Source organism: Arachis ipaensis, chromosome B6 (genome assembly GCF_059453495.1).
Source record: "Arachis ipaensis isolate K30076 ecotype BB chromosome B6, ASM5945349v1, whole genome shotgun sequence".
NCBI lineage: Eukaryota > Viridiplantae > Streptophyta > Magnoliopsida > Fabales > Fabaceae > Arachis > Arachis ipaensis.
In genome coordinates this window covers 66,616,698-66,637,171 of record NC_142441.1, presented here as the reverse complement: position 1 = coordinate 66,637,171, position 20,474 = coordinate 66,616,698, and the positions used below count along the sequence as shown (strand labels likewise).

At 45.5% G+C, this 20,474-nt stretch overlaps 64 non-coding genes and 1 pseudogene across 64 annotated transcripts; all 65 read right to left on the bottom strand.

Moving 5' to 3' along the window:
• Window positions 1–2: 2 nt before the first annotated feature.
• Window positions 3–121, bottom strand: LOC148559736 (5S ribosomal RNA). Its single transcript, XR_015889914.1, has one exon. It is a non-coding gene; the product is annotated as a 5S ribosomal RNA (ribosomal RNA).
• Window positions 122–313: 192 nt separating this feature from the next.
• LOC148559735 (5S ribosomal RNA) lies at window positions 314–432 on the bottom strand. The gene has a single exon (XR_015888222.1). It is a non-coding gene; the product is annotated as a 5S ribosomal RNA (ribosomal RNA).
• A 199-nt stretch (window positions 433–631) lies between these two features.
• Window positions 632–750, bottom strand: LOC148559734 (5S ribosomal RNA). The gene has a single exon (XR_015889551.1). It is a non-coding gene; the product is annotated as a 5S ribosomal RNA (ribosomal RNA).
• Window positions 751–961: 211 nt separating this feature from the next.
• LOC148559733 (5S ribosomal RNA) lies at window positions 962–1,080 on the bottom strand. Its single transcript, XR_015889636.1, has one exon. It is a non-coding gene; the product is annotated as a 5S ribosomal RNA (ribosomal RNA).
• Window positions 1,081–1,269: 189 nt separating this feature from the next.
• LOC148559732 (5S ribosomal RNA) lies at window positions 1,270–1,388 on the bottom strand. Its single transcript, XR_015888210.1, has one exon. It is a non-coding gene; the product is annotated as a 5S ribosomal RNA (ribosomal RNA).
• Window positions 1,389–1,582: 194 nt separating this feature from the next.
• Window positions 1,583–1,701, bottom strand: LOC148559731 (5S ribosomal RNA). Its single transcript, XR_015891313.1, has one exon. It is a non-coding gene; the product is annotated as a 5S ribosomal RNA (ribosomal RNA).
• A 194-nt stretch (window positions 1,702–1,895) lies between these two features.
• Window positions 1,896–2,014, bottom strand: LOC148559730 (5S ribosomal RNA). Its single transcript, XR_015889833.1, has one exon. It is a non-coding gene; the product is annotated as a 5S ribosomal RNA (ribosomal RNA).
• Window positions 2,015–2,202: 188 nt separating this feature from the next.
• On the bottom strand, window positions 2,203–2,321 carry LOC148559729 (5S ribosomal RNA). Its single transcript, XR_015889810.1, has one exon. It is a non-coding gene; the product is annotated as a 5S ribosomal RNA (ribosomal RNA).
• Window positions 2,322–2,548: 227 nt separating this feature from the next.
• Window positions 2,549–2,667, bottom strand: LOC148559728 (5S ribosomal RNA). Its single transcript, XR_015889635.1, has one exon. It is a non-coding gene; the product is annotated as a 5S ribosomal RNA (ribosomal RNA).
• Window positions 2,668–2,857: 190 nt separating this feature from the next.
• On the bottom strand, window positions 2,858–2,976 carry LOC148559727 (5S ribosomal RNA). The gene has a single exon (XR_015891250.1). It is a non-coding gene; the product is annotated as a 5S ribosomal RNA (ribosomal RNA).
• A 195-nt stretch (window positions 2,977–3,171) lies between these two features.
• Window positions 3,172–3,290, bottom strand: LOC148559726 (5S ribosomal RNA). Its single transcript, XR_015891722.1, has one exon. It is a non-coding gene; the product is annotated as a 5S ribosomal RNA (ribosomal RNA).
• A 190-nt stretch (window positions 3,291–3,480) lies between these two features.
• On the bottom strand, window positions 3,481–3,599 carry LOC148559725 (5S ribosomal RNA). Its single transcript, XR_015889832.1, has one exon. It is a non-coding gene; the product is annotated as a 5S ribosomal RNA (ribosomal RNA).
• Window positions 3,600–3,802: 203 nt separating this feature from the next.
• LOC148559724 (5S ribosomal RNA) lies at window positions 3,803–3,921 on the bottom strand. The gene has a single exon (XR_015888826.1). It is a non-coding gene; the product is annotated as a 5S ribosomal RNA (ribosomal RNA).
• A 223-nt stretch (window positions 3,922–4,144) lies between these two features.
• LOC148559723 (5S ribosomal RNA) lies at window positions 4,145–4,263 on the bottom strand. Its single transcript, XR_015890696.1, has one exon. It is a non-coding gene; the product is annotated as a 5S ribosomal RNA (ribosomal RNA).
• Window positions 4,264–4,500: 237 nt separating this feature from the next.
• Window positions 4,501–4,619, bottom strand: LOC148559722 (5S ribosomal RNA). Its single transcript, XR_015891705.1, has one exon. It is a non-coding gene; the product is annotated as a 5S ribosomal RNA (ribosomal RNA).
• Window positions 4,620–4,828: 209 nt separating this feature from the next.
• LOC148559721 (5S ribosomal RNA) lies at window positions 4,829–4,947 on the bottom strand. The gene has a single exon (XR_015890301.1). It is a non-coding gene; the product is annotated as a 5S ribosomal RNA (ribosomal RNA).
• Window positions 4,948–5,143: 196 nt separating this feature from the next.
• On the bottom strand, window positions 5,144–5,262 carry LOC148559720 (5S ribosomal RNA). Its single transcript, XR_015888199.1, has one exon. It is a non-coding gene; the product is annotated as a 5S ribosomal RNA (ribosomal RNA).
• A 182-nt stretch (window positions 5,263–5,444) lies between these two features.
• LOC148559719 (5S ribosomal RNA) lies at window positions 5,445–5,563 on the bottom strand. Its single transcript, XR_015891320.1, has one exon. It is a non-coding gene; the product is annotated as a 5S ribosomal RNA (ribosomal RNA).
• Window positions 5,564–5,756: 193 nt separating this feature from the next.
• LOC148559718 (5S ribosomal RNA) lies at window positions 5,757–5,875 on the bottom strand. The gene has a single exon (XR_015888188.1). It is a non-coding gene; the product is annotated as a 5S ribosomal RNA (ribosomal RNA).
• Window positions 5,876–6,064: 189 nt separating this feature from the next.
• Window positions 6,065–6,183, bottom strand: LOC148559717 (5S ribosomal RNA). Its single transcript, XR_015890555.1, has one exon. It is a non-coding gene; the product is annotated as a 5S ribosomal RNA (ribosomal RNA).
• Window positions 6,184–6,376: 193 nt separating this feature from the next.
• On the bottom strand, window positions 6,377–6,495 carry LOC148559716 (5S ribosomal RNA). The gene has a single exon (XR_015891047.1). It is a non-coding gene; the product is annotated as a 5S ribosomal RNA (ribosomal RNA).
• Window positions 6,496–6,684: 189 nt separating this feature from the next.
• LOC148559715 (5S ribosomal RNA) lies at window positions 6,685–6,803 on the bottom strand. The gene has a single exon (XR_015891148.1). It is a non-coding gene; the product is annotated as a 5S ribosomal RNA (ribosomal RNA).
• Window positions 6,804–7,000: 197 nt separating this feature from the next.
• LOC148559714 (5S ribosomal RNA) lies at window positions 7,001–7,119 on the bottom strand. Its single transcript, XR_015889778.1, has one exon. It is a non-coding gene; the product is annotated as a 5S ribosomal RNA (ribosomal RNA).
• Window positions 7,120–7,301: 182 nt separating this feature from the next.
• LOC148559713 (5S ribosomal RNA) lies at window positions 7,302–7,420 on the bottom strand. The gene has a single exon (XR_015888177.1). It is a non-coding gene; the product is annotated as a 5S ribosomal RNA (ribosomal RNA).
• Window positions 7,421–7,610: 190 nt separating this feature from the next.
• Window positions 7,611–7,729, bottom strand: LOC148559712 (5S ribosomal RNA). Its single transcript, XR_015889735.1, has one exon. It is a non-coding gene; the product is annotated as a 5S ribosomal RNA (ribosomal RNA).
• A 182-nt stretch (window positions 7,730–7,911) lies between these two features.
• Window positions 7,912–8,030, bottom strand: LOC148559711 (5S ribosomal RNA). The gene has a single exon (XR_015889831.1). It is a non-coding gene; the product is annotated as a 5S ribosomal RNA (ribosomal RNA).
• Window positions 8,031–8,223: 193 nt separating this feature from the next.
• LOC148559710 (5S ribosomal RNA) lies at window positions 8,224–8,342 on the bottom strand. The gene has a single exon (XR_015888166.1). It is a non-coding gene; the product is annotated as a 5S ribosomal RNA (ribosomal RNA).
• Window positions 8,343–8,531: 189 nt separating this feature from the next.
• LOC148559709 (5S ribosomal RNA) lies at window positions 8,532–8,650 on the bottom strand. Its single transcript, XR_015890554.1, has one exon. It is a non-coding gene; the product is annotated as a 5S ribosomal RNA (ribosomal RNA).
• Window positions 8,651–8,843: 193 nt separating this feature from the next.
• On the bottom strand, window positions 8,844–8,962 carry LOC148559708 (5S ribosomal RNA). Its single transcript, XR_015891046.1, has one exon. It is a non-coding gene; the product is annotated as a 5S ribosomal RNA (ribosomal RNA).
• A 189-nt stretch (window positions 8,963–9,151) lies between these two features.
• On the bottom strand, window positions 9,152–9,270 carry LOC148559707 (5S ribosomal RNA). The gene has a single exon (XR_015891147.1). It is a non-coding gene; the product is annotated as a 5S ribosomal RNA (ribosomal RNA).
• A 196-nt stretch (window positions 9,271–9,466) lies between these two features.
• LOC148559706 (5S ribosomal RNA) lies at window positions 9,467–9,585 on the bottom strand. The gene has a single exon (XR_015889777.1). It is a non-coding gene; the product is annotated as a 5S ribosomal RNA (ribosomal RNA).
• A 182-nt stretch (window positions 9,586–9,767) lies between these two features.
• Window positions 9,768–9,886, bottom strand: LOC148559705 (5S ribosomal RNA). The gene has a single exon (XR_015888155.1). It is a non-coding gene; the product is annotated as a 5S ribosomal RNA (ribosomal RNA).
• Window positions 9,887–10,077: 191 nt separating this feature from the next.
• LOC148559704 (5S ribosomal RNA) lies at window positions 10,078–10,196 on the bottom strand. Its single transcript, XR_015888144.1, has one exon. It is a non-coding gene; the product is annotated as a 5S ribosomal RNA (ribosomal RNA).
• Window positions 10,197–10,390: 194 nt separating this feature from the next.
• LOC148559703 (5S ribosomal RNA) lies at window positions 10,391–10,509 on the bottom strand. The gene has a single exon (XR_015891045.1). It is a non-coding gene; the product is annotated as a 5S ribosomal RNA (ribosomal RNA).
• A 206-nt stretch (window positions 10,510–10,715) lies between these two features.
• Window positions 10,716–10,834, bottom strand: LOC148559702 (5S ribosomal RNA). The gene has a single exon (XR_015889830.1). It is a non-coding gene; the product is annotated as a 5S ribosomal RNA (ribosomal RNA).
• Window positions 10,835–11,030: 196 nt separating this feature from the next.
• On the bottom strand, window positions 11,031–11,149 carry LOC148559701 (5S ribosomal RNA). Its single transcript, XR_015888825.1, has one exon. It is a non-coding gene; the product is annotated as a 5S ribosomal RNA (ribosomal RNA).
• A 197-nt stretch (window positions 11,150–11,346) lies between these two features.
• LOC148559700 (5S ribosomal RNA) lies at window positions 11,347–11,465 on the bottom strand. The gene has a single exon (XR_015889634.1). It is a non-coding gene; the product is annotated as a 5S ribosomal RNA (ribosomal RNA).
• A 203-nt stretch (window positions 11,466–11,668) lies between these two features.
• Window positions 11,669–11,787, bottom strand: LOC148559699 (5S ribosomal RNA). Its single transcript, XR_015891249.1, has one exon. It is a non-coding gene; the product is annotated as a 5S ribosomal RNA (ribosomal RNA).
• A 207-nt stretch (window positions 11,788–11,994) lies between these two features.
• On the bottom strand, window positions 11,995–12,113 carry LOC148559698 (5S ribosomal RNA). Its single transcript, XR_015891462.1, has one exon. It is a non-coding gene; the product is annotated as a 5S ribosomal RNA (ribosomal RNA).
• A 195-nt stretch (window positions 12,114–12,308) lies between these two features.
• Window positions 12,309–12,427, bottom strand: LOC148559697 (5S ribosomal RNA). Its single transcript, XR_015889394.1, has one exon. It is a non-coding gene; the product is annotated as a 5S ribosomal RNA (ribosomal RNA).
• A 182-nt stretch (window positions 12,428–12,609) lies between these two features.
• On the bottom strand, window positions 12,610–12,728 carry LOC148559696 (5S ribosomal RNA). Its single transcript, XR_015889633.1, has one exon. It is a non-coding gene; the product is annotated as a 5S ribosomal RNA (ribosomal RNA).
• Window positions 12,729–12,915: 187 nt separating this feature from the next.
• LOC148559695 (5S ribosomal RNA) lies at window positions 12,916–13,034 on the bottom strand. The gene has a single exon (XR_015891248.1). It is a non-coding gene; the product is annotated as a 5S ribosomal RNA (ribosomal RNA).
• A 234-nt stretch (window positions 13,035–13,268) lies between these two features.
• Window positions 13,269–13,387, bottom strand: LOC148559694 (5S ribosomal RNA). The gene has a single exon (XR_015890248.1). It is a non-coding gene; the product is annotated as a 5S ribosomal RNA (ribosomal RNA).
• A 195-nt stretch (window positions 13,388–13,582) lies between these two features.
• LOC148559693 (5S ribosomal RNA) lies at window positions 13,583–13,701 on the bottom strand. Its single transcript, XR_015890604.1, has one exon. It is a non-coding gene; the product is annotated as a 5S ribosomal RNA (ribosomal RNA).
• Window positions 13,702–13,896: 195 nt separating this feature from the next.
• On the bottom strand, window positions 13,897–14,015 carry LOC148559692 (5S ribosomal RNA). The gene has a single exon (XR_015888824.1). It is a non-coding gene; the product is annotated as a 5S ribosomal RNA (ribosomal RNA).
• Window positions 14,016–14,251: 236 nt separating this feature from the next.
• On the bottom strand, window positions 14,252–14,370 carry LOC148559691 (5S ribosomal RNA). Its single transcript, XR_015889632.1, has one exon. It is a non-coding gene; the product is annotated as a 5S ribosomal RNA (ribosomal RNA).
• A 211-nt stretch (window positions 14,371–14,581) lies between these two features.
• LOC148559690 (5S ribosomal RNA) lies at window positions 14,582–14,700 on the bottom strand (annotated as a pseudogene).
• Window positions 14,701–14,908: 208 nt separating this feature from the next.
• LOC148559689 (5S ribosomal RNA) lies at window positions 14,909–15,027 on the bottom strand. Its single transcript, XR_015891461.1, has one exon. It is a non-coding gene; the product is annotated as a 5S ribosomal RNA (ribosomal RNA).
• A 193-nt stretch (window positions 15,028–15,220) lies between these two features.
• On the bottom strand, window positions 15,221–15,339 carry LOC148559688 (5S ribosomal RNA). The gene has a single exon (XR_015888133.1). It is a non-coding gene; the product is annotated as a 5S ribosomal RNA (ribosomal RNA).
• Window positions 15,340–15,521: 182 nt separating this feature from the next.
• On the bottom strand, window positions 15,522–15,640 carry LOC148559687 (5S ribosomal RNA). Its single transcript, XR_015889631.1, has one exon. It is a non-coding gene; the product is annotated as a 5S ribosomal RNA (ribosomal RNA).
• A 204-nt stretch (window positions 15,641–15,844) lies between these two features.
• Window positions 15,845–15,963, bottom strand: LOC148559686 (5S ribosomal RNA). The gene has a single exon (XR_015891247.1). It is a non-coding gene; the product is annotated as a 5S ribosomal RNA (ribosomal RNA).
• Window positions 15,964–16,173: 210 nt separating this feature from the next.
• Window positions 16,174–16,292, bottom strand: LOC148559685 (5S ribosomal RNA). The gene has a single exon (XR_015890247.1). It is a non-coding gene; the product is annotated as a 5S ribosomal RNA (ribosomal RNA).
• A 197-nt stretch (window positions 16,293–16,489) lies between these two features.
• LOC148559684 (5S ribosomal RNA) lies at window positions 16,490–16,608 on the bottom strand. Its single transcript, XR_015888122.1, has one exon. It is a non-coding gene; the product is annotated as a 5S ribosomal RNA (ribosomal RNA).
• Window positions 16,609–16,790: 182 nt separating this feature from the next.
• On the bottom strand, window positions 16,791–16,909 carry LOC148559683 (5S ribosomal RNA). Its single transcript, XR_015889359.1, has one exon. It is a non-coding gene; the product is annotated as a 5S ribosomal RNA (ribosomal RNA).
• Window positions 16,910–17,106: 197 nt separating this feature from the next.
• LOC148559682 (5S ribosomal RNA) lies at window positions 17,107–17,225 on the bottom strand. The gene has a single exon (XR_015888111.1). It is a non-coding gene; the product is annotated as a 5S ribosomal RNA (ribosomal RNA).
• A 190-nt stretch (window positions 17,226–17,415) lies between these two features.
• On the bottom strand, window positions 17,416–17,534 carry LOC148559681 (5S ribosomal RNA). The gene has a single exon (XR_015890220.1). It is a non-coding gene; the product is annotated as a 5S ribosomal RNA (ribosomal RNA).
• A 192-nt stretch (window positions 17,535–17,726) lies between these two features.
• LOC148559680 (5S ribosomal RNA) lies at window positions 17,727–17,845 on the bottom strand. Its single transcript, XR_015891345.1, has one exon. It is a non-coding gene; the product is annotated as a 5S ribosomal RNA (ribosomal RNA).
• A 187-nt stretch (window positions 17,846–18,032) lies between these two features.
• LOC148559679 (5S ribosomal RNA) lies at window positions 18,033–18,151 on the bottom strand. Its single transcript, XR_015889956.1, has one exon. It is a non-coding gene; the product is annotated as a 5S ribosomal RNA (ribosomal RNA).
• Window positions 18,152–18,357: 206 nt separating this feature from the next.
• On the bottom strand, window positions 18,358–18,476 carry LOC148559678 (5S ribosomal RNA). Its single transcript, XR_015890568.1, has one exon. It is a non-coding gene; the product is annotated as a 5S ribosomal RNA (ribosomal RNA).
• Window positions 18,477–18,682: 206 nt separating this feature from the next.
• Window positions 18,683–18,801, bottom strand: LOC148559677 (5S ribosomal RNA). Its single transcript, XR_015889630.1, has one exon. It is a non-coding gene; the product is annotated as a 5S ribosomal RNA (ribosomal RNA).
• Window positions 18,802–19,005: 204 nt separating this feature from the next.
• Window positions 19,006–19,124, bottom strand: LOC148559676 (5S ribosomal RNA). Its single transcript, XR_015891574.1, has one exon. It is a non-coding gene; the product is annotated as a 5S ribosomal RNA (ribosomal RNA).
• A 192-nt stretch (window positions 19,125–19,316) lies between these two features.
• Window positions 19,317–19,435, bottom strand: LOC148559675 (5S ribosomal RNA). Its single transcript, XR_015888099.1, has one exon. It is a non-coding gene; the product is annotated as a 5S ribosomal RNA (ribosomal RNA).
• Window positions 19,436–19,617: 182 nt separating this feature from the next.
• LOC148559674 (5S ribosomal RNA) lies at window positions 19,618–19,736 on the bottom strand. The gene has a single exon (XR_015889628.1). It is a non-coding gene; the product is annotated as a 5S ribosomal RNA (ribosomal RNA).
• A 208-nt stretch (window positions 19,737–19,944) lies between these two features.
• Window positions 19,945–20,063, bottom strand: LOC148559673 (5S ribosomal RNA). Its single transcript, XR_015891246.1, has one exon. It is a non-coding gene; the product is annotated as a 5S ribosomal RNA (ribosomal RNA).
• Window positions 20,064–20,274: 211 nt separating this feature from the next.
• LOC148559672 (5S ribosomal RNA) lies at window positions 20,275–20,393 on the bottom strand. Its single transcript, XR_015890246.1, has one exon. It is a non-coding gene; the product is annotated as a 5S ribosomal RNA (ribosomal RNA).
• Window positions 20,394–20,474: the final 81 nt, after the last annotated feature.

Here is a 20,474-nt window from a genome sequence, read left to right as displayed (position 1 = left end):
AAGAGGTGCAACACGAGGACTTCCCAGGAGGTCACCCATCCTAGTACTACTCTCGCCCAAGCACGCTTAACTGCGGAGTTCTGATGGGATCCGTTGCATTAGTGCTGGTATGATCGCACCTATTATAATATGCGCACATAATTATCATATGCATGTCTTGCGACGTAGGGTAAGTCGAGCTGCGAATCCCTGCGGGCCCGTGCGAGCTTGCCTAAAATAAGGTCATTGAGACTCGCTTTAGCTAAACTATTCAAGATAGCGCCGTTTAAAGAACGAGGGCAAGCACGACGTAAAAAAAAAAAAAAAAAAAAAAGAGGTGCAACACGAGGACTTCCCAGGAGGTCACCCATCCTAGTACTACTCTCGCCCAAGCACGCTTAACTGCGGAGTTCTGATGGGATCCGGTGCATTAGTGCTGGTATGATCGCACCTATTATAATATGCGCACATAATTATCATATGCATGTCTTGCGACGTAGGGTAAGTCGAGCTGCGAATCCCTGCGGGGCCCGTGCGAGCTTGCCTAAAATGAGGTCATTGAGACTCGCTTTAGCTAAACTATTCAAGATAGCGCCGTTTAAAGAACGAGGGTAAGCACGACGTAAAAAAAAAAAAAAAAAAAAAAAAAAAAGAGGTGCAACACGAGAACTTCCCAGGAGGTCACCCATCCTAGTACTACTCTCGCCCAAGCACGCTTAACTGCGGAGTTCTAATGGGATCCGGTGCATTAGTGCTGGTATGATCGCACCTATTAAAATATGCGCACATAATTATCATATGCATGTCTCGCGACGTAGGGTAAGTCGAGTTGCGAAACCCTGCGGGGCCCGTGCGAACTTGCCTAAAATGAGGTCATTGAGACTCGCTTTAGCTAAACTATTCAAGATAGCGCCGTTTAAAGAACGAGGGTAAGCACGACGTAAAAAAAAAAAAAAAAAAAAAAAAAAAAAAAAAAAAAAAAGAGGTGCAACACGAGGACTTCCCAGGAGGTCACCCATCCTAGTACTACTCTCGCCCAAGCACGTTTAACTGCGGAGTTCTGATGGGATCCGGTGAATTAGTGCTGGTATGATCGCACCTATTAAAATATGCGCACATAATTAACATATGCATGTCTCGCGACGTAGGGTAAGTCGAGTTGCAAATCCTTGCGGGGCCCGTGGGAGCTTGCCTAGAATCAGGTCATTGAGACTCGCTTTAACAAAACTGTGCAAGATAGCGCCGTTTAAAGAACGAGGGTAAGCACGACGTAAAAAAAAAAAAAAAAAAGAGGTGCAACACGAGGACTTCCCAGGAGGTCACCCATCCTAGTACTACTCTCGCCCAAGCACGCTTAACTGCGGAGTTCTGATGGGATCCGGTGCATTAGTGCTGGTATGATCGCACCTATTAAAATATGCGCACATAATTATCATATGCATGTCTCGCGACGTAGGGTAAGTCGAGTTGCAAATCCCTGCGGGGCCCGTGGGAGCTTGTCTAAAATCAGGTCATTGAGACTCGCTTTAACTAAACTGTGCAAGATAGCGCCGTTTAAAGAACGAGGGTAAGCACGACGTAAAAAAAAAAAAAAAAAAAAAAAGAGGTGCAACACGAGGACTTCCCAGGAAGTCACCCATTCTAGTACTACTCTCGCCCAAGCACGCTTAACTGCGGAGTTCTGATGGGATCCGTTGCATTAGTGCTGGTATGATCACACCTATTATAATATGCGCACATAATTATCATATGCATGTCTTGCGACGTAGGGTAAGTCGAGCTGCGAATCCCTGCGGGCCCGTGCGAGCTTGCCTAAAATAAGGTCATTGAGACTCGCTTTAGCTAAACTATTCAAGATAGCACCGTTTAAAGAACGAGGGCAAGCACGACGTAAAAAAAAAAAAAAAAAAAAAAAAGAGGTGCAACACGAGGACTTCCCAGGAGGTCACCCATCCTAGTACTACTCTCGCCCAAGCACGCTTAACTGCGGAGTTCTGATGGGATCCGGTTCATTAGTGCTGGTATGATCGCACCTATTAAAATATGCGCACATAATTATCATATGCATGTCTTGCGACGTAGGGTAAGTCGAGCTGCGAATCCCTGCGGGGCCCGTGCGAGCTTGCCTAAAATGAGGTCATTGAGACTCGCTTTAGCTAAACTATTCAAGATAGCGCCGTTTAAAGAACGAGGGTAAGCACGACGTAAAAAAAAAAAAAAAAAGAGGTGCAACACGAGGACTTCCCAGGAGGTCACCCATCCTAGTACTACTCTCGCCCAAGCACGCTTAACTGCGGAGTTCTGATGGGATCCGGTGCATTAGTGCTAGTATGATCACACCTATTATAATATGCGCACATAATTATCATATGCATGTCTTGCGACGTAGGGTAAGTCGAGCTGCGAATCCCTGCGGGGCCCGTGCGAGCTTGCCTAAAATGAGGTCATTGAGACTCGCTTTAGCTAAACTATTCAAGATAGCGCCGTTTAAAGAACGAGGGTAAGAACGACGTAAAAAAAAAAAAAAAAAAAAAAAAAAAAAAAAAAAAAAAAAAAAAAAAAAAAAAAAGAGGTGCAACACGAGGACTTCCCAGGAGGTCACCCATCCTAGTACTACTCTCGCCCAAGCACGTTTAACTGCGGAGTTCTGATGGGATCCGGTGAATTAGTGCTGGTATGATCGCACCTATTAAAATATGCGCACATAATTAACATATGCATGTCTCGCGACGTAGGGTAAGTCGAGTTGCAAATCCTTGCGGGGCCCGTGGGAGCTTGCCTAGAATCAGGTCATTGAGACTCGCTTTAACAAAACTGTGCAAGATAGCGCCGTTTAAAGAACGAGGGTAAGCACGACGTAAAAAAAAAAAAAAAAAAAGAGGTGCAACACGAGGACTTCCCAGGAGGTCACCCATCCTAGTACTACTCTCGCCCAAGCATGCTTAACTGCGGAGTTCTGATGGGATCTGGTGAATTAGTGCTGGTATGATCGCACCTATTAAAATATGCGCACATAATTATCATATGCATGTCTCGCGACGTAGGGTAAGTCGAGTTGCAAATCCCTGCGGGGCCCGTGGGAGCTTGCCTAAAATCAGGTCATTGAGACTCGCTTTAACTAAACTGTGCAAGATAGCGCCGTTTAAAGAACGAGGGTAAGCACGACGTAAAAAAAAAAAAAAAAAAAAAAAAGAGGTGCAACACGAGGACTTCCCAGGAAGTCACCCATCCTAGTACTACTCTCGCCCAAGCACGCTTAACTGCGGAGTTCTGATAGGATCCGTTGCATTAGTGCTGGTATGATCACACCTATTATAATATGCGCACATAATTATCATATGCATGTCTTGCGACGTAGGGTAAGTCGAGCTGCGAATCCCTGCGGGCCCGTGCGAGCTTGCCTAAAATAAGGTCATTGAGACTCGCTTTAGCTAAACTATTCAAGATAGCACCGTTTAAAGAACGAGGGCAAGCACGACGTAAAAAAAAAAAAAAAAAAAAGAGGTGCAACACGAGGACTTCCCAGGAGGTCACCCATCCTAGTACTACTCTCGCCCAAGCACGCTTAACTGCGGAGTTCTGATGGGATCCGGTTCATTAGTGCTGGTATGATCGCACCTATTAAAATATGCGCACATAATTATCATATGCATGTCTTGCGACGTAGGGTAAGTCGAGCTGCGAATCCCTGCGGGGCCCGTGCGAGCTTGCCTAAAATGAGGTCATTGAGACTCGCTTTAGCTAAACTATTCAAGATAGCGCCGTTTAAAGAACGAGGGTAAGCACGACGTAAAAAAAAAAAAAAAAAAAAAAAAAAAAAAAAGAGGTGCAACACGAGGACTTCCCAGGAGGTCACCCATCCTAGTACTACTCTCGCCCAAGCACGCTTAACTGCGGAGTTCTGATGGGATCCGGTGCATTAGTGCTGGTATGATCACACCTATTATAATATGCGCACATAATTATCATATGCATGTCTTGCGACGTAGGGTAAGTCGAGCTGCGAATCCCTGCGGGGCCCGTGCGAGCTTGCCTAAAATGAGGTCATTGAGACTCGCTTTAGCTAAACTATTCAAGATAGCGCCGTTTAAAGAACGAGGGCAAGCACGACGTAAAAAAAAAAAAAAAAAAAAAAAAAAAAAAAAAAAAAAAAAAAAAAAAAAAAGAGGTGCAACACGAGGACTTCCCAGGAGGTCACCCATCCTAGTACTACTCTCGCCCAAGCACGTTTAACTGCGGAGTTCTGATGGGATCCGGTGAATTATTGCTGGTATGATCGCACCTATTAAAATATGCGCACATAATTATCATATGCATGTCTCGCGACGTAGGGTAAGTCGAGTTGCAAATCCCTGCGGTGCCCGTGGGAGCTTGCCTAAAATCAGGTCATTGAGACTCGCTTTAACAAAACTGTGCAAGATAGCGCCGTTTAAAGAACGAGGGTAAGCACGACGTAAAAAAAAAAAAAAAAAAAAAAAAAAAAAAAAAAAAAAAAAAAAAAAAAAAAAAAAAAAAAAAAAAGAGGTGCAACACGAGGACTTCCCAGGAGATCACCCATCCTAGTACTACTCTCGCCCAAGCATGCTTAACTGCGGAGTTCTGATGGGATCTGGTGAATTAGTGCTGGTATGATCGCACCTATTAAAATATGCGCACATAATTATCATATGCATGTCTCGCGACGTAGGGTAAGTCGAGTTGCAAATCCCTGCGGGGCCCGTGGGAGCTTGCCTAAAATCAGGTCATTGAGTATCGCTTTAACAAAACTGTGCAAGATAGCGCCGTTTAAAGAACGAGGGTAAGCACGACGTAAAAAAAAAAAAAAAAAAAAAAAAAAAAAAAAAAAAAAGAGGTGCAACACGAGGACTTCCCAGGAGGTCACCCATCCAAGTACTACTCTCGCCCAAGCACGCTTAACTGCGGAGTTCTGATGGGATCCGGTGCATTAGTGCTGTTATGATCGCACCTATTAAAATATGCGCACATAATTATCATATGCATGTCTCGCGACGTAGGGCAAGTCGAGTTGCAAATCCCTGCGGGGCCCGTGGGAGCTTGCCTAAAATCAGGTCATTGAGACTCGCTTTAACTAAACTGTGCAAGATAGCGCCGTTTAAAGAACGAGGGTAAGCACGACGTAAAAAAAAAAAAAAAAAAAAAAAAAGAGGTGCAACACGAGGACTTCCCAGGAGGTCACCCATCCTAGTACTACTCTCGCCCAAGCACGCTTAACTGCGGAGTTCTGATGGGATCCGGTGCATTAGTGCTGGTATGATCGCACCTATTAAAATATGCGCACATAATTATCATATGCATGTCTCGCGACGTAGGGTAAGTCGAGTTGCAAATCCCTGCGGGGCCCGTGGGAGCTTGCCTAAAATTAGGTCATTGAGACTCGCTTTAACTAAACTGTGCAAGATAGCGCCGTTTAAAGAACGAGGGTAAGCACGACGTAAAAAAAAAAAGAGGTGCAACACGAGGACTTCCCAGGAGGTCACCCATCCTAGTACTACTCTCGCCCAAGCACGCTTAACTGCGGAGTTCTGATGGGATCCGGTTCATTAGTGCTTGTATGATCGCACCTATTATAATATGCGCACATAATTATCATATGCATGTCTTGCGACGTAGGGTAAGTCGAGCTGCGAATCCCTGCGGGCCCGTGCGAGCTTGCCTAAAATAAGGTCATTGAGACTCGCTTTAGCTAAACTATTCAAGATAGCGCCGTTTAAAGAACGAGGGCAAGCACGACGTAAAAAAAAAAAAAAAAAAAAAAAGAGGTGCAACACGAGGACTTCCCAGGAGGTCACCCATCCTAGTACTACTCTCGCCCAAGCACGCTTAACTGCGGAGTTCTGATGGGATCCGGTGCATTAGTGCTGGTATGATCGCACCTATTATAACATGCGCACATAATTATCATATGCATGTCTTGCGACGTAGGGTAAGTCGAGCTGCGAATCCCTGCGGGGCCCGTGCGAGCTTGCCTAAAATGAGGTCATTGAGACTCGCTTTAGCTAAACTATTCAAGATAGCGCCGTTTAAAGAACGAGGGTAAGCACGACGTAAAAAAAAAAAAAAAAAAGAGGTGCAACACGAGGACTTCCCAGGAGTTCACCCATCCTAGTACTACTCTCGCCCAAGCACGCTTAACTGCGGAGTTCTGATGGGATCCGGTGCATTAGTGCTGGTATGATCGCACCTATTAAAATATGCGCACATAATTATCATATGCATGTCTCGCGACGTAGGGTAAGTCGAGTTGCAAATCCCTGCGGGGCCCGTGGGAGCTTGGCTAAAATCAGGTCATTGAGACTCGCTTTAACTAAACTGTGCAAGATAGCGCCGTTTAAAGAACGAGGGTAAGCACGACGTAAAAAAAAAAAAAAAAAAAAAAGAGGTGCAACACGAGGACTTCCCAGGAAGTCACCCATCCTAGTACTACTCTCGCCCAAGCACGCTTAACTGCGGAGTTCTGATGGGATCCGTTGCATTAGTGCTGGTATGATCACACCTATTATAATATGCGCACATAATTATCATATGCATGTCTTGCGACGTAGGGTAAGTCGAGCTGCGAATCCCTGCGGGCCCGTGCGAGCTTGCCTAAAATAAGGTCATTGAGACTCGCTTTAGCTAAACTATTCAAGATAGCACCGTTTAAAGAACGAGGGCAAGCACGACGTAAAAAAAAAAAAAAAAAAAGAGGTGCAACACGAGGACATCCCAGGAGGTCACCCATCCTAGTACTACTCTCGCCCAAGCACGCTTAACTGCGGAGTTCTGATGGGATCCGGTTCATTAGTGCTGGTATGATCGCACCTATTAAAATATGCGCACATAATTATCATATGCATGTCTTGCGACGTAGGGTAAGTCGAGCTGCGAATCCCTGCGGGGCCCGTGCGAGCTTGCCTAAAATGAGGTCATTGAGACTCGCTTTAGCTAAACTATTCAAGATAGCGCCGTTTAAAGAACGAGGGTAAGCACGACGTAAAAAAAAAAAAAAAAAAAAAAAAAAGAGGTGCAACACGAGGACTTCCCAGGAGGTCACCCATCCTAGTACTACTCTCGCCCAAGCACGCTTAACTGCGGAGTTCTAAAGGGATCCGGTGCATTAGTGCTGGTATGATCGCACCTATTAAAATATGCGCACATAATTATCATATGCATGTCTCGCGACGTAGGGTAAGTCGAGTTGCAAATCCCTGCGGGGCCCGTGGGAGCTTGCCTAAAATCAGGTCATTGAGACTCGCTTTAACTAAACTGTGCAAGATAGCGCCGTTTAAAGAACGAGGGTAAGCACGACGTAAAAAAAAAAAGAGGTGCAACACGAGGACTTCCCAGGAGGTCACCCATCCTAGTACTACTCTCGCCCAAGCACGCTTAACTGCGGAGTTCTGATGGGATCCGGTGCATTAGTGCTGGTATGATCGCACCTATTATAATATGCGCACATAATTATCATATGCATGTCTTGCGACGTAGGGTAAGTCGAGCTGCGAATCCCTGCGGGGCCCGTGCGAGCTTGCCTAAAATGAGGTCATTGAGACTCGCTTTAGCTAAACTATTCAAGATAGCGCCGTTTAAAGAACGAGGGTAAGCACGACGTAAAAAAAAAAAAAAAAAAAGAGGTGCAACACGAGGACTTCCCAGGAGGTCACCCATCCTAGTACTACTCTCGCCCAAGCACGCTTAACTGCGGAGTTCTGATGGGATCCGATGCATTAGTGCTGGTATGATCGCACCTATTAAAATATGCGCACATAATTATCATATGCATGTCTCGCGACGTAGGGTAAGTCGAGTTGCAAATCCCTGCGGGGCCCGTGGGAGCTTGCCTAAAATTAGGTCATTGAGACTCGCTTTAACTAAACTGTGCAAGATAGCGCCGTTTAAAGAACGAGGGTAAGCACGACGTAAAAAAAAAAAGAGGTGCAACACGAGGACTTCCCAGGAGGTCACCCATCCTAGTACTACTCTCGCCCAAGCACGCTTAACTGCGGAGTTCTGATGGGATCCGGTTCATTAGTGCTGGTATGATCGCACCTATTATAATATGCGCACATAATTATCATATGCATGTCTTGCGACGTAGGGTAAGTCGAGCTGCGAATCCCTGCGGGCCCGTGCGAGCTTGCCTAAAATAAGGTCATTGAGACTCGCTTTAGCTAAACTATTCAAGATAGCGCCGTTTAAAGAACGAGGGCAAGCACGACGTAAAAAAAAAAAAAAAAAAAAAAAGAGGTGCAACACGAGGACTTCCCAGGAGGTCACCCATCCTAGTACTACTCTCGCCCAAGCACGCTTAACTGCGGAGTTCTGATGGGATCCGGTGCATTAGTGCTGGTATGATCGCACCTATTATAACATGCGCACATAATTATCATATGCATGTCTTGCGACGTAGGGTAAGTCGAGCTGCGAATCCCTGCGGGGCCCGTGCGAGCTTGCCTAAAATGAGGTCATTGAGACTCGCTTTAGCTAAACTATTCAAGATAGCGCCGTTTAAAGAACGAGGGTAAGCACGACGTAAAAAAAAAAAAAAAAAAGAGGTGCAACACGAGGACTTCCCAGGAGTTCACCCATCCTAGTACTACTCTCGCCCAAGCACGCTTAACTGCGGAGTTCTGATGGGATCCGGTGCATTAGTGCTGGTATGATCGCACCTATTAAAATATGCGCACATAATTATCATATGCATGTCTCGCGACGTAGGGTAAGTCGAGTTGCAAATCCCTGCGGGGCCCGTGGGAGCTTGGCTAAAATCAGGTCATTGAGACTCGCTTTAACTAAACTGTGCAAGATAGCGCCGTTTAAAGAACGAGGGTAAGCACGACGTAAAAAAAAAAAAAAAAAAAAAAGAGGTGCAACACGAGGACTTCCCAGGAAGTCACCCATCCTAGTACTACTCTCGCCCAAGCACGCTTAACTGCGGAGTTCTGATGGGATCCGTTGCATTAGTGCTGGTATGATCACACCTATTATAATATGCGCACATAATTATCATATGCATGTCTTGCGACGTAGGGTAAGTCGAGCTGCGAATCCCTGCGGGCCCGTGCGAGCTTGCCTAAAATAAGGTCATTGAGACTCGCTTTAGCTAAACTATTCAAGATAGCACCGTTTAAAGAACGAGGGCAAGCACGACGTAAAAAAAAAAAAAAAAAAAGAGGTGCAACACGAGGACATCCCAGGAGGTCACCCATCCTAGTACTACTCTCGCCCAAGCACGCTTAACTGCGGAGTTCTGATGGGATCCGGTTCATTAGTGCTGGTATGATCGCACCTATTAAAATATGCGCACATAATTATCATATGCATGTCTTGCGACGTAGGGTAAGTCGAGCTGCGAATCCCTGCGGGGCCCGTGCGAGCTTGCCTAAAATGAGGTCATTGAGACTCGCTTTAGCTAAACTATTCAAGATAGCGCCGTTTAAAGAACGAGGGTAAGCACGACGTAAAAAAAAAAAAAAAAAAAAAAAAAGAGGTGCAACACGAGGACTTCCCAGGAGGTCACCCATCCTAGTACTACTCTCGCCCAAGCACGCTTAACTGCGGAGTTCTAAAGGGATCCGGTGCATTAGTGCTGGTATGATCGCACCTATTAAAATATGCGCACATAATTATCATATGCATGTCTCGCGACGTAGGGTAAGTCGAGTTGCAAATCCCTGCGGGGCCCGTGGGAGCTTGCCTAAAATCAGGTCATTGAGACTCGCTTTAACTAAACTGTGCAAGATAGCGCCGTTTAAAGAACGAGGGTAAGCACGACGTAAAAAAAAAAAGAGGTGCAACACGAGGACTTCCCAGGAGGTCACCCATCCTAGTACTACTCTCGCCCAAGCACGCTTAACTGCGGAGTTCTGATGGGATCCGGTGCATTAGTGCTGGTATGATCGCACCTATTATAATATGCGCACATAATTATCATATGCATGTCTTGCGACGTAGGGTAAGTCGAGCTGCGAATCCCTGCGGGGCCCGTGCGAGCTTGCCTAAAATGAGGTCATTGAGACTCGCTTTAGCTAAACTATTCAAGATAGCGCCGTTTAAAGAACGAGGGTAAGCACGACGTAAAAAAAAAAAAAAAAAAAAGAGGTGCAACACGAGGACTTCCCAGGAGGTCACCCATCCTAGTACTACTCTCGCCCAAGCACGCTTAACTGCGGAGTTCTGATGGGATCCGGTGCATTAGTGCTGGTATGATCGCACCTATTAAAATATGCGCACATAATTATCATATGCATGTCTCGCGACGTAGGGTAAGTCTAGTTGCAAATCCCTGCGGGGCCCGTGGGAGCTTGCCTAAAATCAGGTCATTGAGACTCGCTTTAACTAAACTGTGCAAGATAGCGCCGTTTAAAGAACGAGGGTAAGCACGACGTAAAAAAAAAAAAAAAAAAAAAAAGAGGTGCAACACGAGGACTTCCCAGGAAGTCACCCATCCTAGTACTACTCTCGCCCAAGCACGCTTAACTGCGGAGTTCTGATGGGATCCGTTGCATTAGTGCTGGTATGATCACACCTATTATAATATGCGCACATAATTATCATATGCATGTCTTGCGACGTAGGGTAAGTCGAGCTGCGAATCCCTGCGGGCCCGTGCGAGCTTGCCTAAAATAAGGTCATTGAGACTCGCTTTAGCTAAACTATTCAAGATAGCACCGTTTAAAGAACGAGGGCAAGCACGACGTAAAAAAAAAAAAAAAAAAAAAAAAGAAAAAAAAAAAGAGGTGCAACACGAGGACTTCCCAGGAGGTCACCCATCCTAGTACTACTCTCGCCCAAGCACGCTTAACTGCGGAGTTCTGATGGGATCCGGTTCATTAGTGCTGGTATGATCGCACCTATTAAAATATGCGCACATAATTATCATATGCATGTCTTGCGACGTAGGGTAAGTCGAGCTGCGAATCCCTGCGGGGCCCGTGCGAGCTTGCCTAAAATGAGGTCATTGAGACTCGCTTTAGCTAAACTATTCAAGATAGCGCCGTTTAAAGAACGAGGGTAAGCACGACGTAAAAAAAAAAAAAAAAAAAAAAAAAGAGGTGCAACACGAGGACTTCCCAGGAGGTCACCCATCCTAGTACTACTCTCGCCCAAGCACGCTTAACTGCGGAGTTCTGATGGGATCCGGTGCATTAGTGCTGGTATGATCACACCTATTATAATATGCGCACATAATTATCATATGCATGTCTTGCGACGTAGGGTAAGTCGAGCTGCGAATCCCTGCGGGGCCCGTGCGAGCTTGCCTAAAATGAGGTCATTGAGACTCGCTTTAGCTAAACTATTCAAGATAGCGCCGTTTAAAGAACGAGGGTAAGAACGACGTAAAAAAAAAAAAAAAAAAAAAAAAAAGAGGTGCAACACGAGGACTTCCCAGGAGGTCACCCATCCTAGTACTACTCTCGCCCAAGCACGTTTAACTGCGGAGTTCTGATGGGATCCGGTGAATTAGTGCTGGTATGATCGCACCTATTAAAATATGCGCACATAATTAACATATGCATGTCTCGCGACGTAGGGTAAGTCGAGTTGCAAATCCTTGCGGGGCCCGTGGGAGCTTGCCTAGAATCAGGTCATTGAGACTCGCTTTAACAAAACTGTGCAAGATAGCGCCGTTTAAAGAACGAGGGTAAGCACGACGTAAAAAAAAAAAAAAAAAAAAAAAAAAAAAAAAGAGGTGCAACACGAGGACTTCCCAGGAGGTCACCCATCCTAGTACTACTCTCGCCCAAGCATGCTTAACTGCGGAGTTCTGATGGGATCTGGTGAATTAGTGCTGGTATGATCGCACCTATTAAAATATGCGCACATAATTATCATATGCATGTCTCGCGACGTAGGGTAAGTCGAGTTGCAAATCCCTGCGGGGCCCGTGGGAGCTTGCCTAAAATCAGGTCATTGAGTATCGCTTTAACAAAACTGTGCAAGATAGCGCCGTTCAAAGAACGAGGGTAAGCACGACGTAAAAAAAAAAAAAAAAAAAAAAAAAAAAAAAAAAAAGAGGTGCAACACGAGGACTTCCCAGGAGGTCACCCATCCTAGTACTACTCTCGCCCAAGCACGCTTAACTGCGGAGTTCTGATGGGATTCGGTGCATTAGTGCTGTTATGATCGCACCTATTAAAATATGCGCACATAATTATCATATGCATGTCTCGCGACGTAGGGTAAGTCGAGTTGCAAATCCCTGCGGGGCCCGTGGGAGCTTGCCTAAAATCAGGTCATTGAGACTCGCTTTAACTAAACTGTGCAAGATAGCGCCGTTTAAAGAACGAGGGTAAGCACGACGTAAAAAAAAAAAAAAAAAAAAAAAAGAGGTGCAACACGAGGACTTCCCAGGAGGTCACCCATCCTAGTACTACTCTCGCCCAAGCACGCTTAACTGCAGAGTTCTGATGGGATCCGGTGCATTAGTGCTGGTATGATCGCACCTATTAAAATATGCGCACATAATTATCATATGCATGTCTCGCGACGTAGGGTAAGTCGAGTTGCAAATCCCTGCGGGGCCCGTGGGAGCTTGCCTAAAATCAGGTCATTGAGACTCGCTTTAACTAAACTGTGCAAGATAGCGCCGTTTAAAGAACGAGGGTAAGCACGACGTAAAAAAAAAAAGAGGTGCAACACGAGGACTTCCCAGGAGGTCACCCATCCTAGTACTACTCTCGCCCAAGCACGTTTAACTGCGGAGTTCTGATGGGATCCGGTGAATTAGTGCTGGTATGATCGCACCTATTAAAATATGCGCACATAATTAACATATGCATGTCTCGCGACGTAGGGTAAGTCGAGTTGCAAATCCTTGCGGGGCCCGTGGGAGCTTGCCTAGAATCAGGTCATTGAGACTCGCTTTAACAAAACTGTGCAAGATAGCGCCGTTTAAAGAACGAGGGTAAGCACGACGTAAAAAAAAAAAAAAAAGAGGTGCAACACGAGGACTTCCCAGGAGGTCACCCATCCTAGTACTACTCTCGCCCAAGCATGCTTAACTGCGGAGTTCTGATGGGATCTGGTGAATTAGTGCTGGTATGATCGCACCTATTAAAATATGCGCACATAATTATCATATGCATGTCTCGCGACGTAGGGTAAGTCGAGTTGCAAATCCCTGCGGGGCCCGTGGGAGCTTGCCTAAAATCAGGTCATTGAGTATCGCTTTAACAAAACTGTGCAAGATAGCGCCGTTTAAAGAACGAGGGTAAGCACGACGTAAAAAAAAAAAAAAAAAAAAAAAAAAAAAAAAAAAAAAAAAAAAAAAAAAAAAAAAAAAAAAAGAGGTGCAACACGAGGACTTCCCAGGAGGTCACCCATCCTAGTACTACTCTCGCCCAAGCACGCTTAACTGCGGAGTTCTGATGGGATCCGGTGCATTAGTGCTGTTATGATCGCACCTATTAAAATATGCGCACATAATTATCATATGCATGTCTCGCGACGTAGGGTAAGTCGAGTTGCAAATCCCTGCGGGGCCCGTGGGAGCTTGCCTAAAATCAGGTCATTGAGACTCGCTTTAACTAAACTGTGCAAGATAGCGCCGTTTAAAGAACGAGGGTAAGCACGACGTAAAAAAAAAAAAAAAAAAAAAAAAGAGGTGCAAAACGAGGATTTCCCAGGAGGTCACCCATCCTAGTACTACTCTCGCCTAAGCACGCTTAACTGCGGAGTTCTGATGGGATCCGGTGCATTAGTGCTGGTATGATCGCACCTATTAAAATATGCGCACATAATTATCATATGCATGTCTCGCGACGTAGGGTAAGTCGAGTTGCAAATCCCTGCGGGGCCCGTGGGAGCTTGCCTAAAATCAGGTCATTGAGACTCGCTTTAACTAAACTGTGCAAGATAGCGCCGTTTAAAGAACGAGGGTAAGCACGACGTAAAAAAAAAAAAAAAAAAAAAAAAGAGGTGCAACACGAGGACTTCCCAGGAGGTCACCCATCCTAGTACTACTCTCGCCCAAGCACGCTTAACTGCGGAGTTCTGATGGGATCCGGTGCATTAGTGCTGGTATGATCACACCTATTATAATATGCGCACATAATTATCATATGCATGTCTTTCGACGTAGGGTAAGTCGAGCTGCGAATCCCTGCGGGGCCCGTGCGAGCTTGCCTAAAATGAGGTCATTGAGACTCGCTTTAGCTAAACTATTCAAGATAGCGCCGTTTAAAGAACGAGGGTAAGAACGACGTAAAAAAAAAAAAAAAAAAAAAAAAAAAAAAAAAAAAAAAAAAAAAAAAAAAAAAAAAAAAAAAAAGAGGTGCAACACGAGGACTTCCCAGGAGGTCACCCATCCTAGTACTACTCTCGCCCAAGCACGTTTAACTGCGGAGTTCTGATGGGATCCGGTGAATTAGTGCTGGTATGATCGCACCTATTAAAATATGCGCACATAATTAACATATGCATGTCTCGCGACGTAGGGTAAGTCGAGTTGCAAATCCTTGCGGGGCCCGTGGGAGCTTGCCTAGAATCAGGTCATTGAGACTCGCTTTAACAAAACTGTGCAAGATAGCGCCGTTTAAAGAACGAGGGTAAGCACGACGTAAAAAAAAAAAAAAAAAAAAAAAAAAAAAAAAAAAAAAAAGAGGTGCAACACGAGGACTTCCCAGGATGTCACCCATCCTAGTACTACTCTCGCCCAAGCATGCTTAACTGCGGAGTTCTGATGGGATCTGGTGAATTAGTGCTGGTATGATCGCACCTATTAAAATATGCGCACATAATTATCATATGCATGTCTCGCGACGTAGGGTAAGTCGAGTTGCAAATCCCTGCGGGGCCCGTGGGAGCTTGCCTAAAATCAGGTCATTGAGTATCGCTTTAACAAAACTGTGCAAGATAGCGCCGTTTAAAGAACGAGGGTAAGCACGACGTAAAAAAAAAAAAAAAAAAAAAAAAAAAAAAAAAAAAAGAGGTGCAACACGAGGACTTCCCAGGAGGTCACCCATCCTAGTACTACTCTCGCCCAAGCACGCTTAACTGCGGAGTTCTGATGGGATTCGGTGCATTAGTGCTGTTATGATCGCACCTATTAAAATATGCGCACATAATTATCATATGCATGTCTCGCGACGTAGGGTAAGTCGAGTTGCAAATCCCTGCGGGGCCCGTGGGAGCTTGCCTAAAATCAGGTCATTGAGACTCGCTTTAACTAAACTGTGCAAGATAGCGCCGTTTAAAGAACGAGGGTAAGCACGACGTAAAAAAAAAAAAAAAAAAAAAAGAGGTGCAACACGAGGACTTCCCAGGAGGTCACCCATCCTAGTACTACTCTCGCCCAAGCACGCTTAACTGCGGAGTTCTGATGGGATCCGGTGCATTAGTGCTGGTATGATCGCACCTATTAAAATATGCGCACATAATTATCATATGCATGTCTCGCGACGTAGGGTAAGTCGAGTTGCAAATCCCTGCGGGGCCCGTGGGAGCTTGCCTAAAATCAGGTCATTGAGACTCGCTTTAACTAAACTGTGCAAGATAGCGCCGTTTAAAGAACGAGGGTAAGCACGACGTAAAAAAAAAAAGAGGTGCAACACGAGGACTTCCCAGGAGGTCACCCATCCTAGTACTACTCTCGCCCAAGCACGTTTAACTGCGGAGTTCTGATGGGATCCGGTGAATTAGTGCTGGTATGATCGCACCTATTAAAATATGCGCACATAATTAACATATGCATGTCTCGCGACGTAGGGTAAGTCGAGTTGCAAATCCTTGCGGGGCCCGTGGGAGCTTGCCTAGAATCAGGTCATTGAGACTCGCTTTAACAAAACTGTGCAAGATAGCGCCGTTTAAAGAACGAGGGTAAGCACGACGTAAAAAAAAAAAAAAAAAAAAAAAAAAAAAAAAAGAGGTGCAACACGAGGACTTCCCAGGAGGTCACCCATCCTAGTACTACTCTCGCCCAAGCATGCTTAACTGCGGAGTTCTGATGGGATCTGGTGAATTAGTGCTGGTATGATCGCACCTATTAAAATATGCGCACATAATTATCATATGCATGTCTCGCGACGTAGGGTAAGTCGAGTTGCAAATCCCTGCGGGGCCCATGGGAGCTTGCCTAAAATCAGGTCATTGAGTATCGCTTTAACAAAACTGTGCAAGATAGCGCCGTTTAAAGAACGAGGGTAAGCACGACGTAAAAAAAAAAAAAAAAAAAAAAAAAAAAAAAAAAAAAAAGAGGTGCAACACGAGGACTTCCCAGGAGGTCACCCATCCTAGTACTACTCTCGCCCAAGCACGCTTAACTGCGGAGTTCTGATGGGATCCGGTGCATTAGTGCTGTTATGATCGCACCTATTAAAATATGCGCACATAATTATCATATGCATGTCTCGCGACGTAGGGTAAGTCGAGTTGCAAATCCCTGCGGGGCCCGTGGGAGCTTGCCTAAAATCAGGTCATTGAGACTCGCTTTAACTAAACTGTGCAAGATAGCGCCGTTTAAAGAACGAGGGTAAGCACGACGTAAAAAAAAAAAAAAAAAAAAAAAAAAGAGGTGCAACACGAGGACTTCCCAGGAGGTCACCCATCCTAGTACTACTCTCGCCCAAGCACGCTTAACTGCGGAGTTCTGATGGGATCCGGTGCATTAGTGCTGGTATGATCGCACCTATTAAAATATGCGCACATAATTATCATATGCATGTCTCGCGACGTAGGGTAAGTCGAGTTGCAAATCCCTGCGGGGCCCGTGGGAGCTTGCCTAAAATCAGGTCATTGAGACTCGCTTTAACTAAACTGTGCAAGATAGCGCCGTTTAAAGAACGAGGGTAAGCACGACGTAAAAAAAAAAAGAGGTGCAACACGAGGACTTCCCAGGAGGTCACCCATCCTAGTACTACTCTCGCCCAAGCACGCTTAACTGCGGAGTTCTGATGGGATCCGGTGCATTAGTGCTAGTATGATCGCACCTATTATAATATGCGCACATAATTATCATATGCATGTCTTGCGACGTAGGGTTAGTCGAGCTGCGAATCCCTGCGGGCCCGTGCGAGCTTGCCTAAAATAAGGTCATTGAGACTCGCTTTAGCTAAACTATTCAAGATAGCGCCGTTTAAAGAACGAGGGCAAGCACGACGTAAAAAAAAAAAAAAAAAAAAAAAAAAAGAGGTGCAACACGAGGACTTCCCAGGAGGTCACCCATCCTAGTACTACTCTCGCCCAAGCACGCTTAACTGCGGAGTTCTGATGGGATCCGGTGCATTAGTGCTGGTATGATCGCACCTATTATAATATGCGCACATAATTATCATATGCATGTCTTGCGACGTAGGGTAAGTCGAGCTGCGAATCCCTGCGGGGCCCGTGCGAGCTTGCCTAAAATGAGGTCATTGAGACTCGCTTTAGCTAAACTATTCAAGATAGCGCCGTTTAAAGAACGAGGGTAAGCACGACGTAAAAAAAAAAAAAAAAAAAGAGGTGCAACAAGAGGACTTCCCAGGAGGTCACCCATCCTAGTACTACTCTCGCCCAAGCACGCTTAACTGCGGAGTTCTGATGGGATCCGGTGCATTAGTGCTGGTATGATCGCACCTATTAAAATATGCGCACATAATTATCATATGCATGTCTCGCGACGTAGGGTAAGTCGAGTTGCAAATCCCTGCGGGGCCCGTGGGAGCTTGCCTAAAATCAGGTCATTGAGACTCGCTTTAACTAAACTGTGCAAGATAGCGCCGTTTAAAGAACGAGGGTAAGCACGACGTAAAAAAAAAAAAAAAAAAAAAGAGGTGCAACACGAGGACTTCCCAGGAAGTCACCCATCCTAGTACTACTCTCGCCCAAGCACGCTTAACTGCGGAGTTCTGATGGGATCCGTTGCATTAGTGCTGGTATAATCACACCTATTATAATATGCGCACATAATTATCATATGCATGTCTTGCGACGTAGGGTAAGTCGAGCTGCGAATCCCTGCGGGCCCGTGCGAGCTTGCCTAAAATAAGGTCATTGAGACTCGCTTTAGCTAAACTATTCAAGATAGCACCGTTTAAAGAACGAGGGCAAGCACGACGTAAAAAAAAAAAAAAAAAGAGGTGCAACACGAGGACTTCCCAAGAGGTCACCCATCCTAGTACTACTCTCGCCCAAGCACGCTTAACTGCGGAGTTCTGATGGGATCCGGTTCATTAGTGCTGGTATGATCGCACCTATTAAAATATGCGCACATAATTATCATATGCATGTCTTGCGACGTAGGGTAAGTCGAGCTGCGAATCCCTGCGGGGCCCGTGCGAGCTTGCCTAAAATGAGGTCATTGAGACTCGCTTTAGCTAAACTATTCAAGATAGCGCCGTTTAAAGAACGAGGGTAAGCACGACGTAAAAAAAAAAAAAAAAAAAAAAAAAAAAAAAAAAAGAGGTGGAACACGAGGACTTCCCAGGAGGTCACCCATCCTAGTACTACTCTCGCCCAAGCACGCTTAACTGCGGAGTTCTGATGGGATCCGGTGCATTAGTGCTGGTATGATCACACCTATTATAATATGCGCACATAATTATCATATGCATGTCTTGCGACGTAGGGTAAGTTGAGCTGCGAATCCCTGCGGGGCCCGTGCGAGCTTGCCTAAAATGAGGTCATTGAGACTCGCTTTAGCTAAACTATTCAAGATAGCGCCGTTTAAAGAACGAGGGTAAGAACGACGTAAAAAAAAAAAAAAAAAAAAAAAAAAAAAAAAAAAGAGGTGCAACACGAGGACTTCCCAGGAGGTCACCCATCCTAGTACTACTCTCGCCCAAGCACGTTTAACTGCGGAGTTCTGATGGGATCCGGTGAATTAGTGCTGGTATGATCGCACCTATTAAAATATGCGCACATAATTAACATATGCATGTCTCGCGACGTAGGGTAAGTCGAGTTGCAAATCCTTGCGGGGCCCGTGGGAGCTTGCCTAGAATCAGGTCATTGAGACTCGCTTTAACAAAACTGTGCAAGATAGCGCCGTTTAAAGAACGAGGGTAAGCACGACGTAAAAAAAAAAAAAAAAAAAAAAAAAAAAAAAAAGAGGTGCAACACGAGGACTTCCCAGGAGGTCACCCATCCTAGTACTACTCTCGCCCAAGCACGCTTAACTGCGGAGTTCTGATGGGATTCGGTGCATTAGTGCTGTTATGATTGCACCTATTAAAATATGCGCACATAATTATCATATTCATGTCTCGCGACGTAGGGTAAGTCGAGTTGCAAATCCCTGCGGGGCCCGTGGGAGCTTGCCTAAAATCAGGTCATTGAGACTCGCTTTAACTAAACTGTGCAAGATAGCGCCGTTTAAAGAACGAGGGTAAGCACGACGTAAAAAAAAAAAAAAAAAAAAAGAGGTGCAACACGAGGACTTCCCAGGAGGTCACCCATCCTAGTACTACTCTCGCCCAAGCACGCTTAACTGCGGAGTTCTGATGGGATCCGGTGCATTAGTGCTGGTATGATCGCACCTATTAAAATATGCGCACATAATTATCATATGCATGTCTCGCGACGTATGGTAAGTCGAGTTGCAAATCCCTGCGGGGCCCGTGGGAGCTTGCCTAAAATCAGGTCATTGAGACTCGCTTTAACTAAACTGTGCAAGATAGCGCCGTTTAAAGAACGAGGGTAAGCACGACGGAAAAAAAAAAAGAGGTGCAACACGAGGACTTCCCAGGAGGTCACCCATCCTAGTACTACTCTCGCCCAAGCACGTTTAACTGCGGAGTTCTGATGGGATCCGGTGAATTAGTGCTGGTATGATCGCACCTATTAAAATATGCGCACATAATTAACATATGCATGTCTCGCGACGTAGGGTAAGTCGAGTTGCAAATCCTTGCGGGGCCCGTGGGAGCTTGCCTAGAATCAGGTCATTGAGACTCGCTTTAACAAAACTGTGCAAGATAGCGCCGTTTAAAGAACGAGGGTAAGCACGACGTAAAAAAAAAAAAAAAAAAAAAAAAAAAAAAAAAAAAAGAGGTGCAACACGAGGACTTCCCAGGAGGTCACCCATCCTAGTACTACTCTCGCCCAAGCATGCTTAACTGCGGAGTTCTGATGGGATCTGGTGAATTAGTGCTGGTATGATCGCACCTATTAAAATATGCGCACATAATTATCATATGCATGTCTCGCGACGTAGGGTAAGTCGAGTTGCAAATCCCTGCGGGGCCCGTGGGAGCTTGCCTAAAATCAGGTCATTGAGTATCGCTTTAACAAAACTGTGCAAGATAGCGCCGTTTAAAGAACGAGGGTAAGCACGACGTAAAAAAAAAAAAAAAAAAAAAAAAAAAAAAAAAAAAAAAAGAGGTGCAACACGAGGACTTCCCAGGAGGTCACCCATCCTAGTACTACTCTCGCCCAAGCACGCTTAACTGCGGAGTTCTGATGGGATCCGGTGCATTAGTGCTGTTATGATCGCACCTATTAAAATATGCGCACATAATTATCATATGCATGTCTCGCGACGTAGGGTAAGTCGAGTTGCAAATCCCTGCGGGGCCCGT